This window comes from Puma concolor, unplaced genomic scaffold (genome assembly GCF_028749965.1).
Source record: "Puma concolor isolate L17-30 unplaced genomic scaffold, mPumCon1.1.hap2 unalloc_scaffold_5, whole genome shotgun sequence".
NCBI classification, from domain to species: Eukaryota; Metazoa; Chordata; class Mammalia; order Carnivora; family Felidae; genus Puma; species Puma concolor.
In genome coordinates this window covers 1,156,465-1,173,197 of record NW_028240258.1, presented here as the reverse complement: position 1 = coordinate 1,173,197, position 16,733 = coordinate 1,156,465, and the positions used below count along the sequence as shown (strand labels likewise).

Genomic DNA, 16,733 nt, shown 5'->3' with positions numbered 1-16,733 from the left:
GGTGAGTTAAAGTCCCTTATTTCAGTAAGAGTGCTTAGAGATTTCAGGTTGAAAATAAAATCAGTTACTTTGAACATAATCTAAAACCATAGAGCAGCAAATTAGGAGCAGCTCCAACACTGCTTTTCAGCTGTTTCTACTTCTCCCATTCTCTGCCTAAACCCAAATATTTTGTAATAACGACATCTGCCATAAATCTGGTGGCTTCCGGGTTTGGTTTTCTGGAGACTTGAGGCTAGAGCTTATTTTGAAATCGAGAAAAGAAGAAATGGTAGTGAGCACTGGGGTTGGAAATGGTTAAACAGCACTGGAGTTAACAGTTAGTAGAAGGATGAACTGTTTAATTTTTAAAGCTAAATCTCAACCAGAGTAGCACAAATGAACTGTATTTTGTTATTCAGATGTTCTGGGGGCACAGACTATGTGAAAATAAACAAGTGTACTTATCATACCTAACTCCTGCTCTGTGACTCTTTTCTTTAGCTTTACACTTTATTATTATTTTTTAATGTTTATTTATTTGTTTTGAAAAAGAGAGAGAGAGAGAGAGAGAGAGAGAGAGAGAGAGAGAAAGAGCACATGTCGGGGAGGGGCAGAGAGAGAGGGGTGAAAGAAATCCCAAGCAGGCTATGAATGAAGTCATATGATATTTGTCTTTCTCTGACAGACTAATTTCACTTAGCATAATACCCTCTAGTTCCATCCACGTAGTTGCAAACGGCAAGGTTTCATTCTTTTTGATTGCCGGGTAATACTCCATTGAATATATATACCACATCTTCTGTATCCATTCATCCAATCCATCGGACATTCATCCAATGGACATTTATGCTCTTTCCACACTTTGGCTATTGTTGACAGCACTGCTATGAACATTGGGGTGCATGTGCCCCTTTGAACCAGCACACCTGTATCCCTTGGATAAATACCTGGTAGTGCACTGGTGCTGGGTCGTAGGGTGGTTCTATTTTTAATTTTTTCCAGACTGGCTGCACGAGTTTGCATTACTATCAGCAGTACAAAAGAGATCCTCTTTCTCCACATCCTCGCCATCATCTATTGTTGCCTGAGTTGTTAATGTTAGCCATTCTGACAGGTGTGACGTGGTATCTCATTGTGGTTTTGATTTGTATTTCCCTGATGATGAGTGATGTTGAGTATTTTTTCAACCACAATCGGTTGTCTTCTTTGGAGAAGGGTCTATTCGTGTCTTTTGCTCATTTCTTCACTGGATAATTTGTTGTTTGGATGTTGACTTTGATAAGTTCTTTATAGATTTTGGATACTAACCCTTTATCCAATATGCCATGTGCCAAATATCTTCTCCCATTCCATCAGTTGCCTTTTAGTGTTGTTGTTTTTTTATTGTTTCTTTTGCTGTGCAGAAGGTTTTTATTTTGATGAGGTCCCATTAGTTCATTTTTGCTTTTGTTTCCCTTGCCTCTGGAGAGGTGTTGAGTAAGAAGTTGCTGCAGCCGAGGTCAAAGAGGTTTTTACCTACTTTCTCCTTGAGGATTTTGATGGCTTCCCGTCTTACATCTATTTTGGTCTTTCATCTATTTTGATTTTATCTTTATGTATGGTGTAAGAAAGTGGTCCAGGCTCATTTTTCTGCATGTCACCCTCCAGTTTTCCCAGCACCGCTTGGTGAAGAGAGTGTCTTTATTCCATTGGATTTCTCTCCTTCTTTGACCAAGATTAGTTGGCCATAAGATTGGGTCCGCTTCTGAGATCTGTATTCTGTTCCATTGTTCTATGCTCAGTTTTTGTGCCAATCTCATACAATCTTGATGATTACAGCTTTGTAATGCTCTTGAAGCCCGGGATTGTGATGCCTTCAGCTTTGGTTTTCTTTTTCAATATTCTTTGGATATTTGGGGCCTTTTCTGGTTCCATACAAATTTTAGGATTGTTTATTGTAGTTCTATGAAGAACTCTGGTGCTATTTTGATAGGGATTGCACTGAATTACAGATTGCTTTGGGTTTTATTGACATTTTAACAATATTTGTTCTTCCTATCCAGGAGCATGGGATGTTTTTCCATATTTTTGTGTGTGTGTTTTTCAATTTCTTTCATAAGCTTCCTATAGTTTTCAGTGTATAGACTTTTCACCTCTTTGGTTAGATTTATTCCTAGGTATTCGGTTTCTGGTGCAATTATAAATGGTATCGATTCCTTGAGTTCTCTTTGTGTTGCTTCATTGTTGGTGTATACGAATGCAACCAATTTCTGTGCATTGATTTTATATCCTGTGACTTTGCTGAATTCATGGATAGTACTAGAAGCTTTTCGGTGGGATCTTTTGGGTTTTCCTTATAAGGTATCATGTCATGTGCAAAGATGAATCACATTGAGTGTTTTGCAGATGTTGAACCAGCCCTGCATTCCAGGTTTAAATCCCACTTGGTCGTGGTGAATAATTCTGTTAATGTACGGTTGGATCCAGTTGGCTAAATCTCGTTGAGGATTTCTGCATCCATGTTCATCAGGGAAATTGGTCTGTTGTTCTCCTCTATAGTGAGGTCTTTGTCTCGTTTTGGAATCAAGGCAATACTGGCTCCATGGTATGAATTTGGAAGTTTTCCCTCCATTTCTATTTTTTGGAACAGCTTCAAAAGAATAGGTGTTAATTCTTCCTTAATGTTTGCTAGAATTCCCCTGAAAGCCATCTGGCCCTCGACTCTTGTGTTTTGGGGCATTTTTTTTTTTATTACTAATTCAATGTCTTTAGTGGTTATGGGTCTGTTCAAATTTTCTATTTCTTCCTGTTTCAATTTTGGTAGGTTATACATTTCTAGGAATTTGTCCATTGTTTTGCGATTGCCCATTTTATTGGCGTATAATTGCTCATAATATTCTCTTATTATTGTTTGTATTTCTGCTGTGTTGGTTGTGATCTCTCGTCTTTCATTCTTGATTTCATTTGGGTCCCTTGCTTTTTCTTTTTGATCAAACTGGTTAGGTGTTTACCAATTTTGTTAATTCTTTCAAAGAACCAGCTTCTGGTTTCACTGATCTATTCTACTGTGCTTTCAGTTTCCAGAGCATTGATGTCTGCTCTAATCTTTCTTATTTCCTGTCTTCCGCTTGTGTGGGGGATTTAGTTGCTGTTCTTCTTCCAACTCCATCAGGTGTAAGGTTACGTTTTGTATCCGAGACCTTTCTTCTTTATGAAGGCCTGGATTGCTGTATACTTCCCTCTTATGACTGCCTTTGCTGTGTCCAGAGGTTAGGGGCTGTGATGTTATCATTTTCATTGGCTTCCGTGTACTTTTTAATTTCCTCTTTAACTTCTTGATTACCCATTCATCCTTTAGTAGGATGTTCTTTAGTCTCCAAGTATTCGTTGTCTTTCCATATTTTTTCTTATCGTTGATTTCAAGTGTCGTGGTGTTGTGGTCTGAAAATATACACGGCATGATCTTGATCTTTTTGTACTTCTTGAGGGCTGATTTGTGTCCCAGTATGTGGTCTGCTCTGGAGAATGTTCCATGTCCACTGGAGGAGAATGTGTATTCCGTTGCTTTAGGATGAAATGTTCTGCATATATCTGTTAAGTGTTTCTGGTCCAATGTGTCATTCAAAGCCAGTTTCCTTACGGATTTTCTGTTTAGATGATCTGTCCATTGCTGTAAGTGGATGTTGAAGTCCCCTACTATTATGGTATACTATCAATGAGTTTCTTTATGTTTTTGATTAATTGATTAATTGATATGTAGGTTCTTCCACATTTGGAGCATAAGTGTTTACAATTGTTAGGTCTTCTTGGTGGATAGACCCCCTAATTATGATATGATGCCCTTCTTCATCTCTTGTTACAGTCTTTATTTCAAAGTCTAGACTGTCTGATATAAGTATGGCTACTCCAGCTTTCTTTTGTCAACCATTAGCATGATAGAGGAGTCTCCATCCCCTTATTTGCAATCTGAAGGTGTCTTTAGGTCTAAAGTGGGTCTCTTGTAAACAGCATAGATGGATCTTCTTTTCTTACCCATTCCTTTCTTACCCATTGTCTTTCGATTGGAGCATTTAGTCCATTGACATTTTGAGTGAGTACTGAAAGATTTGAATTTATTGCCATTATGTTGCTTGTAGAGTTGGCATTTCTGGTGGTGTTCTCTGTTCCTTTGTAGTCTTTGCTGCTTTCGGTCTTTTTTTTTTTTTTTTTTTTTTTTTTTTTTTTTTTTCTTTTTTCCATCCTTTCACTCCTTAGAAAGACCCCTTAAAATTTCTTGCACTGCTGGTTTAGTGGTCACAAAATCCTTTAATTTTTGTGTGTCTGGGAAGCTTTTTATCTCTCTTCTATTTTGAACGACAGCCTTGATGGATAAAGAATTTTTGGCTGCATGTTTTTCTGGTTCAGCACATTGAATATATCCTGCCTCTCCTTTCTGGCCTGCCAAATTTCTGTGGATAGGTCTGCTGTGAACTTGGTCTGACTTCCCTTGTATGTCAAGGACTTTTATTCCCCTTTACTGCTTTCATGGTTGTTTCCTTGCCAGAGTGTTTTGTGAATTTGGTTATGTTAGGCTTTGTTGATGGTCAGTTTTTGTGGAATCTAATGGGAGTTCTCTGTGCTTCCTGAATTTTGATGTCTGTGTCTTTCCCCAGGTTAAGGAAGTTTTCCACTATGACTTGCTCACATAAACCTTCTACCCCTTTTTCTCTCTTCATCTTCTGGGAATCCTATGATTCTTATGTTCTTCCTTTTTAATGAGTCACTGAGTTCTCTTATTCTTATATCATGCTCTTTTGCCTTAGTCTCCCTCTTTTTTTCTGCTTCATTGTCCTCCATAAATTTCTTCTCTGTATAGCTGACTCGCTGCTCTGCTTTATTCATCTTTGCCACTGTGGCATCCTTTCAAGACTGCAGCTCAGTTAGAGCATTTTTTTTATTTCATCCTGATTAGCTTTTACTTCTTTTATCTCCACAGAAAGGAATTCTAATCTATTCAACCCCCACTACTATTCTTTTCATTATGATTCTAAATTCTGTTCAGTCATCTTGCTTGTATGAATGTTGCTGAAATCACTGGCTGTCATTTTTTTCCTGTTCTTTCTTTGGGGTGAATTTCTCTCTTTTGTCTTTTTGAAGGAAGAAAAGGAATTAATAAAGTTCCAAAAATAGAAATTAACCCATTTTTAAAAAACCTAAAAAATCAGATAAAGGATACTAGATCCTACGTGTGTTTTGGTCTGTTTGTTGAAAGACACTTGAGAGATTAAAAAGGGAAGATAAGAAAAGAAAAAAAGGCGGGAGGGGCCGGGGGAAGGAGACGTTTGAACAATTAAAAAATGCATACAATAAAATAGATTAAATGAAATGATTGAAGTAAAATACAATATAAAAAATTCACAACAAAAGTAAAAATGTAGCAGAAAAAAATTAAAGAAAAATCATTTTAATAAAAACGGAATATAAAAATATTTTTTTCTCTTTCTGTATTCAAGAATAAGAAAAGAAAATGAAAAGAAAAAGAAATGAGTAGGTGGACCAGTGAACAGAATCAAATATGACTGAGATTACATTCGGTTTCCCCTAGAAGTCAAACCATGAACCACTTTATAGTCTGCAAACTAAGCAGGCGAGAGACCGGTGGTGTTCCTCAAGAGCTTGGTTGGCGTGGTTGGGCAGGGCTTAGTGTGACGGTTTGTTCTCCACTAGACGGTGCTGCTTAGCTTACTGGGGTGGATTGTTGTGGCATGTATAGGCATGTATGCGCAATGTGTGGGAGGAGTGAAAATGGCCTCACCCAGCTACCCAGTCTCTAGTATCAGAACTCTGTGCTCTCCCCAACTGGCAATCATGCACCCCTCCTTTGTCTCCAGTTTCCATCCATTCCCCACTCCTACACTCTCCATGACCACGCGGTCATGCTGTCAAGCAGCACCTCCCTCCTGAGTTGTATCTCAGATGGGGATGTTTCCCCATTGTCACTTCTGAGGGCCTGTGGCTTTGACCTGTTTGGACTTTCTGTGGAGGGTCTCGCTGAGCAATGGTGGGTGCCCCTCTGCCCCCAGGAATGTTTGGGAGACTGTGCTGCTGCTGATGCCCAGAGACTGCAGCTGGGCACCAGCCCGTCCCAGAAGAAGTTCTGTGATCATTGTAGCAGCAGCATTTCAGGGATTGTGGCAGATCAGAGCACACATCTGGCACCAGGCTTCACCCTTAAAATCCTTGCTCCAGTACCAGTGAATGTGGCCATTCTCTGAGATCCACTGGGACCTTTACCTGTGGGGAGGCCTCTATGAAATGTCCTCCCAACAGGGAAATGCCTTTCCCCCTGTGGCCTCTCAGGGCTCCACTCTCTGCTCCCAGGGGTTCGCCTTTCCCACCGGAGCTCCGTCAGGTATTGAGCTGTGGAGGTTCAGACTCTGTGCTCCCCCTGTTTACAGAGTCCTAATGGAAATGAAACCCTCTCCTTTCTCTTTTCTCCCTTTTTTGTTCAGTCCCTGTGGCTGTGTCCACTCTTCCTTTTTTTTTTTTTTTTTTGTCCTGCTGCTTTTGCAGGGTGGTGCTTTTACCATACTCCCCCGCCCCCCGCCCCCCATCTCCACCCTCTCTCCTCAAGCAGAATCAGCTCCCTGCACTCCGTGGCTTCTCTCCCTCCCAGTTCACCTCTCCATGCCACGTACCTGCTGAGTTTTGTGGTTCAGGTTGTGCAGATTGATGTGTTAATCCTCAAGTCAGTTTTCTAGATGTGCAGGATGGTTTAGTGTTGATCTGACTGCATTTTGGGTACGAGAGAAGCAAAAAAAAAAAAAACCTCCCATGCTGTCCCACCATCTTGGTCTTTCCCCCAGTCTTCATTTTAAGGTCAGTTTTGTTTGATATAATTATTGCTATCCAAGCTTTCTCTTGACATCCGTCTATATGATAAATATTTCTCCACCCCTCACTCTCAGTCTGCAGATGTCTTTACGTCTGAAGTATGTCTCTAGTAGGCAACATGTAGGTTGGTCTTATTATTTTTTAACACATTTTGTCATGTTGTATCTTTTGATTGTAGCATTTAGTCAATTTACATTCAAGGAAATCATTGAGAGATATTTAGTTATTGCTGTTTTGCTATTTGTTTTGTTTGTTTTTTTGGATCTGTTTCTTTCCTTGCAGTCTTCTCTAGTGATGTTTGTTTTCTGTAATGATATGCTTGGATTCTTTACTCTTTATTTATTTATTTTTTTTATATCCCTGGGTTTAAAACAAAAATTAGTGTTTAGTTTTGAGAGAAAGAAAGAAAGAGAGAGTGAGAGAGAGAGAGAGGCTGCATGAGAGGGGAAGAGGCAGAGAAAAAGGAGGGCACAGAATCCTAAACAAGTTCCAGCCTCTGAGCTGTCAGCTCAGAGCATGATGGGCGGCTTGAACGCACAAACTGTGAGATCATAGTCTGAGCCAACGTCGGCACTTAACCATTTGAGTCACCCAGGCACCCCTTTATTACTGGTTTTTAATTTGTGCTTCCCTTTCGGTTTCTATATAACATCTTCTGCATATAGCAGTGTGTATTAAGTTGATGGTTGCTTAAGTTTGAGCTCACACTTTACTCCTCTTCTCCCCATGTGCTAGGTATATGGTGTCACACTGATATTTACACATATTTATTTTTACTCCCTTTGTGCTTCATGTTACTCATGATCTTGCTTTTACCCTTAAAGACATTACCCTGTGTCTTTTACCCTGTGACGTTTCTTGTAGGGCTCATTGTTGGTCATGAACTCCTTTGGATTTTGCTTGGGAAACTCCTTCTTATCTCTCCTACTATTCTGAATGATAGTCTGGTGGATAAAGTATTTTTGGCTGCAGATTTTTCCCCTTCAGCACTTTGAATATATCATGGCACTCCCTTCTTGTCTGCAAGGTTTCTGCTGAACAACCCACTGAAAACCTTATGGGGTTTCCTTTGTTATGTAACTGTTTTCTTTTGTCTTGCTGCATTTGGAATTCATTTTAGTTACTGTGTGTTTTGGTGTAGACATCATTGGGGGGTGTAGACATGACTTTGTTGGAGGATTTTTGTGTCTCTTTCATCTGGATGTCTTTTTTTCTTTGCAAATATTAGGGAAATTTTCAGCTATTATTTCTTCAAGTAAATTTTCTGCGTCTTTTCCTCTCTTTTCTTCTTTAGAGCACCTTATAATGCAAATATTAATTACGCTTGATGGAATCACTGAGTTCTCCATTTTGTTTTGTATAGGCTTTTTTCTCTCTCACTTGCTCAGCTTGATTTCTTTTCCTTTCTTGTCCTCCTGGGCACTGACTCATTCTATTTCTTCTAGCTTGCTATTTATTTCATCTAGTTTGTTTCTAATTTCAACTTATTGTGTTTTTCATCTCTAAGTGGTTCTTTTTTATTTCTGTGATAAGGGTCTCACCGACGTGTTCCACTTTTCTCTCAGGTCTATCTAGTATCTTTATGACCGTTACTTTAAGTTCTATATGAGGCATATTACTCATATCACTTTCATTTCATTTTTTTTTTCTATTATTTTCTTCTATTCTTTCATTTGGGAGATATTTCTCTGTCTCTTTGCTTTGTCTACTTCTCTGTGTCTGTTTCTGTGTGTTAGGAAAGTCTACTTTTCTTCCTCTTGGGAAGTACTGTGCAGGGCACACACTGAAGGTGGCAGCGGTCCTCTATAGTGGACTTAGAGCTGCTGTGGGGATCTGGGCTGTGCTGAGACCCTTGGAAAATCATGTGCAGGTAGCGTAAGCTGTCAAACAAGTTGTGTGTGCCAGCCTCATGAGGTTTTGAAGTGGTGGGGGTCTGGAGCTGATGGCCAAGAAAGAATTCTTGAGACATCTTTGGTGTAAAAAGTGATTTTATTAAAGCAGAGGGACAGGACCTGTGGGCAGGGAGAGCTGCACTGGGGTTGTGAAGAGTGACTGGTTATATACTACGAAGTTGGGGAAGTAAAGGCAAACGGAGACCTCCAGAAAACTTTAATGTGCTAAAGAGGATTCCTAAGATACCAGACGTCTTTCTGTTGTCAAGCTAAGGTGGTTTTCCCTCTAGTAAGGCATTAACATTAGGACTGTAGGGGGTTCCTGGAGGGGTGCTCTACTCTGTATTGGCCTGGAACGTTTGTTGATGGGCTGCAGGTTATAGAGAAATTTAATTTTACCGGTCATTTCCTGCTTGGATTTGTTCTCCACATCAGTATGGAGGGGACGGTGAAGTTTGAGCTCCAGGTGACTCGAGTCTAGGCTATTGATAAGGTTGCCTTTTTCCTTGAATTTACTAAGACATTTGTAAACTTATGGAGATTCCTGTCCTGCATGACAGTGATCTCTGTCAGTTAATCATTTGGTTTTTTTCCCTTTGCTTTGTTCTTGGGCAGTCAGGAGTGCCTGAGGAATATCACACATATTCTACCGGGTGTGGGGGTGAAGTTATGCTAGCTTGTGCCTTGCCCTCAGCCTGCCTTATGTTTCCTCATCATAACCCCCGTGTACAGTTTTGACCATTAAATCATTAAGGTTGTTGATGTGGAAGGCCTTATCTTTGGTAGCCTCTTCCAGCTGAGTAGGGGTGTAGAGATGTCCCTAGCTATGGGTCCATATTGGTCTGTTGGGGAACTTATAGGGGAGTTACAAAGACTGGAGGCAGCTGAATCCTGTGTGGACATGTGTGAACCTCCATGAATAGAAAGGATTATTTATTGTCTTAAAGGTATTGTACTTTTGGAGTCTTGGCATCAGGCAGAGAGACATGGGAGAAAACAGCAAAACATAATTAGAATGATAAGAAAGAGAAGCCCAAATAAAAGATAGTTGACAAAATCCTCCAGTCTAGATGTTTAATCAACCATTAAAGGAAAGAGAGGGATTGTTGAAAGCGCCAATTTGAGTATTCGTGTGAGAAATTTTTGGGGTAATCTGGGAAGTACACACTGCATTTTGTTTTTACAAGACCACAAGTTCCAGCATTTAAAACATCTAATGCCATTCTATTTTGTAGTACTGTCTTATGTATTTGTTTTAGTATTTAATAATATAATGTTATTGAGAGTCATAGAAGGCCCTAAGTGTGTAACAGGTGGTATTTAGCCATTATATAGATTCCCTTTTTTTTTTTTTTTTTTTTTTTTTTAGTAAGCAAGTAGGTAATAAATAAGACACTTTTATGAAGCAAGAAAAATGTGGGTTAATGGTTAGAGCAAATTACAAATCCATTGTCTGCCTGCGCTGCCAGTGAGAAGTTTTTTAGATGTCAGGCTTGAAAAATCCTCAGCTGGAGCGGTAACAGGCAGCAGGAATCAGATGGGCTTTTCTGGTTTGTAATTCAGATGTCTATGGTGATCCTTTGGAATAAGCATTGTCAGAAGGAACTGTTAGTAGAAATTGGGGAAAGGAGAATGAAAAAGAAAGGTAAAACCATCATAAGAGAAGTTGCAGGTCTTCCACAGGTTAACAGCAATGAGAAGACACATTAGTGTCTTCCTGTGAAGGGGGTCCATATTTTATTTTACATATAGGAGCCTATGAAGAGTGCTCCTCTAACTTCACTTCAGTGGGAATACGTAATATGACGTGGTAAGGGCCCTTCCACTTTGGAGTTAACTCTCCTGCTGTATTACACTTTCAGCTAGGTCTCCTGGGCTTATATGGGGTGTGTTTTCAGTAACTATCAGATCAGGATTAGGGAGGATATGGTTTGCATATTCACTTAGAGATTTATAAATTAATCTAGCCTCAAGTGAATAATTTAATAAAACACCATAGTCTTTATCTGTTGATAGGTTTGCAGTGAGAAAACTCTTTTTATATACAATTGTTGGCGGAATCCATCCCATTTTTCCAGTTATTTAAATAATCTTATGTCCATAGTATCCTGTCATTATCCCCATAGAAAAACAAGCACAGTGAATGTCCATAGCTGTGTTTCTGTGACAGTTCTTCTGAAGTTTACCTCATGTTGCCTAGTTTAGGAAAACAACATTTAAAGACAGTCAGAACTAGAATTTAACATCCGTAAGGATGTGTTATTGAAACATAGTTTTTTACTCTAATAACCCTGATTTCCAGAGGTAGCCAAATCGAGACTAATTCGTTTATAAAACAAGTCCAGTTTTAACAAACTGAGCCTAATTATTTACATAAGCTCAGCAAGAATAGTGACTGATCAGGGGTGATTCTGAGGCTCAGTTGGTTAAGCAACCGACTTTGGATCAGATCATGATCTCACGGTTTGCGGGTTCAAGCCCTGTGCCTGTGCTGTCAGTATACAGCCTGCTCGGGATTCTCTCTCTCTGCACCTCCCCCCCCTCAAAAATAAACAAATATTTAAAAATTTAAAAAAGAGACCCTATGCCAACTAGTCTTTGCTCACACCCCCCCCCCCCCGCAAGGTACAGACTTCATAACAAAGCAAAAAAAAAAAAAAAAAAAGAATAGTGATTGATCATGTAGATCTCTTGTAATTTGCTTTGCTGGAACCTTTTATAAGGAATCTCCAGACTGAAGTTTTAGTAGCCTCTGCAGGCCAAAAGCCAAACCAAGCACTTACATCAGACATGCCTGCAATACGTTTAGATTTGGGTGTATTCCTCTTCAAGAGTTCCCCAAGATACCCTGAGGTTCCTGCATCTGCCAGGAAGTGACATTTTTTACTTACCTGGTAAGGGTTCTGGGAACTCTGTAAGCAAGGTATCAGGCCAACATTTCTAAGGGGCTTTATGGCTCCATGTTTCGTTAAGTCAACCTTAGGTCCTTAGTGTGTGTGGTCATATCTGTGTCTATGTCTGTCTCTCCGTTATGACATTCCAGCTAAAGCCTTGGTAAATTAATCAGTATTTGCAAGGGTGTCCTTTTTACATGGACACAGTTTTAGGACTAAGCTGAGTGGGGATCTAGGTCCCACAGCACAGAACACATCATGAGGGGCAGTTTGAGGTCCTCAGGAGCAAGGCTTAAGGTCACCAGGAGGTGGATTCGAGGTCATCTGGAAAAGTCTTGCCAAAGTCCAGAGGAACACCAGTTCCCCACGACCTGAGCTAGAAGGTCACCTAGAGCAGGGCAGGAGTTTACCTAGTGCATGACTGGAGATGCCGCAATAAAGGTCCTGGTCCACGTCAGCTGGGAAGGGAACTGTGCAGGTGAGGCACTCTAGGTCACGGGGAGCAAGGCATGAGCTTGTGCAGAAAGGGTGGGGGATTACCACAAAGAGTAAATCCAGCTCACCTGGAGTGGGGATCCAGGTCACCTGGAGTAGAGCACCAAATCTTATGGAGCGGGGTTCCTGCTCCACCTGGAGACGGGTCAAGGTCACCCTGAGCAGGGATTGAGGTCACCCAGAGGGTTCCAGGAGCTCACTGGGAGCAAGGTTCCAGGTCCGTTGGAGCAGGACCCAAATTCATTGTCAGTTCCTCTCAGGGTCAGCGGTGGGTCAGGCTGTACGGCTGAGTGGGTCAGGAGGTCCCCAAGGGGCAGGCATGAGTTCACCCAGTGAGGGTCTGGAGGTTCTAGCGAGCGGGTCTTCAGGTGATCTGAAGCAGGACGCGCAGTCATGGAGAGAGAGTGTGAGTTCACTTGGAGCAGGACTCAAGGTCACCCAAAGTGTGGATCTGTTCAACTGGAGCAGGACTCGAGGTCACCCAGATCAGGGCACGTGCTCACCCAAAGCAAATCTCATGCTCCACTGGAGAGGGGCTCCAGGTCACCCTTGGCATGACTGGAGTTCCTACAGGGAGGGTCACCAGGTCACAGGGAGTGAGGCTTCGTGCATCGGGAGTGGAGCACAAAACAACAGGGAGGGAGGGCCCGTGTTTGCCCTGGTCAGGGCTTCAGTTCGCCTAGAGTGTGGCACTAGCTCACACAGAATGGAGCATCAGGTCACTGAAGCACGGCTCGAAGTCACCACAGCAGGGGCGGATCTCAAGGCCACACTCACAACTGTGTACACTTGAATCAGGGCCTGAGCCCTCTAGGAGCTGGGCTCTGGCCACCTGGAGCAGGGCTTGATCTCATACAGAACAGGTCTTGAGGTCAAGTGGAGCGAGCCTCGAGCTCGCATGGAGCTAGGCACCAACCCACCTGAGTGGGGCTCGATGTCACCTGGAGCTAAGCAGGAAGTCACAGGGAGCAGAGCTCAACTGCATAGGGGCTGGGGCTAACCCAGAACATGACTCTGGAGCGCTGGAGCCGGGCTGGAGGTCACTTGGGGCAGGTCATGAGGTCATGAAGCAGGTCACCAGCTCAGATGACACCGGAGGGGGGCTCATTGACTCCCCCCCAACCAGATGTGGGTCTCAAGGTCACCTGCACAACTATGTACACATGAATCAGAGCAAAGCTCACCAGGAATGGGGCTCAAGGTCACCTTAGCAGGGCACAGGTTCACTAGGAGCGGGACTTGAGGTCACTCAAAGTGGGACACTGCTAACCTGGAGTGGGACTCGAGGTCATCAGGATCAAGCCGTGTCCTCAATGAGACAAAGGCTTCTTCTCAACTGGAGAGGAGCTCGAGCTCACCCTCAGGAGAGTTTGCGCTCCTCTGGGCTGGGTCACCAGGTCACAGGGAGTCAGGCTTCTAGACACCTGGAGTGGAGCACAAAATCCTAAGGAACAAGGGCTCATGTCACCCGAATCAGGGCTTGAGCACACCTGGAGTGTGGCACTAGCTCACACACAACAGGGCAGGTGCTGACCTGGGGCATGACTAGACGTGCACCCCCACGCCCACCGGACGTGGCTCTCAAGTGCACCAGTGTGTACACTTTGAAGACATATCAAAGGGCTCATGTGGCATGAGCGTATCAGCAGCTGGGCTCCAGGCCACTTGGAGCAGGGCCTCAGGTCCCCTGGACTGCAGCTCCAGTTCATACTCAGTGGGGCCGGAAGTCATCTGGAGCTGGTCAGAACCTCATACAGAGCAGGGAACAGGTCCTCCAGAGCAGAGCTCCAGGTCAAACTGACTGGGGCCCCAGATCACCCCAGCAGAGGGGCACAAGGACACACAACAGTTGGCACGAACTCACCCAGAGCTTCAGAGGCATTCACTAGAAGTGGGGCACCAGCCATGTGTATCAGGACTTGAGTTCCCCCTGGTGTGGGGCAAGGTCTCACTGAGAAGGGAAGAGAGGGGCACGGGGTTAGCTGGAGTGGGCTTACCGATCCCCTGGAGCAGGGCTTGAACTCACCAGGAGCAGGACTCCATGTCCTTCGGAACATGACTTGAGCTACCTGCAGAGGGACACGAGGTCACAGGAAGCGGCACTTGAAGGTCCCTGCAGCAGAGCACAGAATCATAAAGAGAGGGGCCCTTGGTAATGTGAAGAAGACTCAAGCTCACTTGCAGGGCACCTGGAGCTCACCTGGACAGTGGCTCTAGCTCACACAGAAAGGGACACGTGCTCAGCAGAAGTGGGGCTGGGGCAAAACCCGAGTGGGGTCTGAGGCCACATAGAGAGTGAGACAAGCTCACCAAGACAGAGTCTTGAGATCACCTGGCATGAGGTCACCCAGAGCATAACACAGGCTCATCAAAACTGGGCTCACACTCACCTGGGGATGGCTACCTCTCACTCTGAGAAAGGCTTTAGTACACCCAAAGTGTGGCATGAGCTCACCAGGTGTGGGGGTCAAGGTCACCCAGAGCAGGGAAGAAGGCATATCAAGCAGGGCTCATTTCAATTGGAGACAGGCACAAGGTCACCCAGAACATGGGCTGAACTCAAGCATGGCTCGAGTGCACCTGGAGTGAAGCACGAGGTCATGTGGAGCTAAAAACAAGTTCACTGGGAGCGGGATTCAAGGTCACCCCAAACTAGGCTTTGCTCAACTGCAGTGGGACACAAGATCATTCATTAGGAGCTGAGCTAGAGATCACCTAGTATTGGTCTGGAGGTTCTGCTGAGTGGGGCACAAGGTCACACAGAAGAGGGCACGTGCTCACGAGAAGTGGGACTGGTGCAAAATCTGAGCAGGGCCTGAGGTCACCTGGAGCAAGACAAAGTCACCAGAGAAGTTCTCGTGCTCAACTGGAGAGGGGCTCCAGCTCACTGGGAAAAGTATCCATGCTTAAGCAAAAAGGGGCTTGAGATTGCCCAGAGTGGAGCATGTTGACACGCCGAGCGGGGCTGGTGCTCACCTGGAGTGGAGCATGAACTCACCCTAAGTGGAGCTCATGGCCACCCTGAGGGTGGTATGAGGTCACACGGAGCACGGTCTGTATTTAGCCGGAGGGCTGCTGGCGCTCACTCAGAATGGGGATTGAGCTCATCCAGAGCAGGACTCAAGCCCACCAGGAGCAGGACTCATGCTCACTGGGAGCGGGACTTGAGCTCAAAAGACAATGAATCAAAGGACATGAGTTCAAACATACCAGGGCATGAGGTCACCTGAACCAGGGCTCATATTTAGCTTTTGTAGGCCCACTCTAACTCAGTGTGGGGCTCATGCCCACCCATAACTGGGCTTGTGCTTACCCTGAGAGGGGTTTGTGCTCACCCTGAGCAGGTCACAAGTTTAACTGGACCAGGATAGAAGTCACCCAGAGCAGGTTTATCAGTGACCCAGAGCAGGGCACAAGGTCACACAATGTAGGGCGTGACGTCACAAGCAGTGGGGCATGACTCAACCGGAGTAGAGCAGAAACTTACCTTAATGGAGTCTGAGCTCATACAGAGCAGGTTATGAGCTCACCTGAATTAGGACACAAGCCCATTAGATATGGGACTTCAGTTATTTGGAATAGTGCTTCAGCTCACCTGGAGCTGGGCTTGAGGTCACCTGGAGCAGGGCACAAGGTCACTGAGAACAGGACAGGAACTTACCTGCAGCAGAACTTGTGTTCACCCAGAGCGGGGCTCGAGGTCACTAGGAGCAGGGCACGAGGTCACATGCAGCAGGGCACAAGATCACATAGAGCAGGGCTTGTGTTTACCAGGAGTGAGCTAGAGATCATTCAGAGCAAGACTGAAGCTCACCCCAGATCAGGGCTCGAGTTCACCCAGAGCAGGTTTGAAGTCACCCAGAGTGTAGCTCAAGGGCTGGTACTCACACAGAGCAGGCTCATGCTAACCTGGAGCAGGGTTCATGCTCACGCAAAGTGGGAATAGACCTCATCCAATGAGGGACTCAAACTCACAAACCGTGAGATCATACCTGAGTCAAAGTCAGATGCTTGAACAATCGAGGCATCCAGGTGCCTGAGATTTCATATTAAAAGTATCAATTTCTAAAAAAATGTTCCTAGGCCAAATCATTAAAATTCCATTCTAAAGAATCTCAACTCTAAAAAGTACCATATGAGTTGTCTTCCCTTCTCTCTTGGTAAATATGAAGAGGTGGCATTTAGCAGACATTAATGCCAAGTACTTAATCTTTGAAAACCCTAGAATGTTTACATTTGATATCTTACCTTACGTAGATTTAAGTTATATACGTCTGATATCTGAGACAAAAATACAGATTTACTAATCTTGTCCCTTACATTTCCTTTTGCATATCTTCAGCTGAAAATTCAAGAGTGGTAATTTCAGTTTATTAACAGCAACAAAAATGAAAACTGAAAAAAATGTTTATTACTCAGAGTTGGTATATAAACGATTTTTATTTTTATTTATTTTTTTTTCAACGTTTATTTCTTTTGGGGACAGAGAGAGACAGAGCATGAACGGGGGAGGGGCAGAGAGAGAGGGAGACACAGAATCGGAAACAGGCTCCAGGCTCCGAGCCATCAGCCCAGAGCCCGACGCGGGGCTCGAACTCACGGACCGCGAGATCGTGAC

General features: G+C 43.7%; 1 protein-coding gene and 1 long non-coding RNA gene across 5 annotated transcripts in view; both read right to left on the bottom strand.

Annotated features, from left to right (window-relative positions):
• The window catches only part of LOC147571165 (putative gamma-taxilin 2), a 353,593-nt gene that overhangs the window by 174,591 nt on the left and 162,269 nt on the right, over positions 1 to 16,733 (bottom strand). The gene's annotated exons all lie outside the window — the stretch shown is intronic.
• LOC147571169 (uncharacterized) lies at positions 10,091 to 16,165 on the bottom strand. 2 transcript variants are annotated; one of them, XR_015247648.1, is made up of 5 exons: positions 14,142 to 16,165; positions 13,980 to 14,066; positions 13,386 to 13,539; positions 12,184 to 12,682; positions 10,091 to 10,331 (listed from the first exon to the last, which is right to left on the bottom strand). It is a non-coding gene; the product is annotated as an uncharacterized LOC147571169 (long non-coding RNA). The 2 variants fall into 2 exon arrangements; XR_015247647.1 differs by having other exon boundaries at positions 13,386 to 14,066.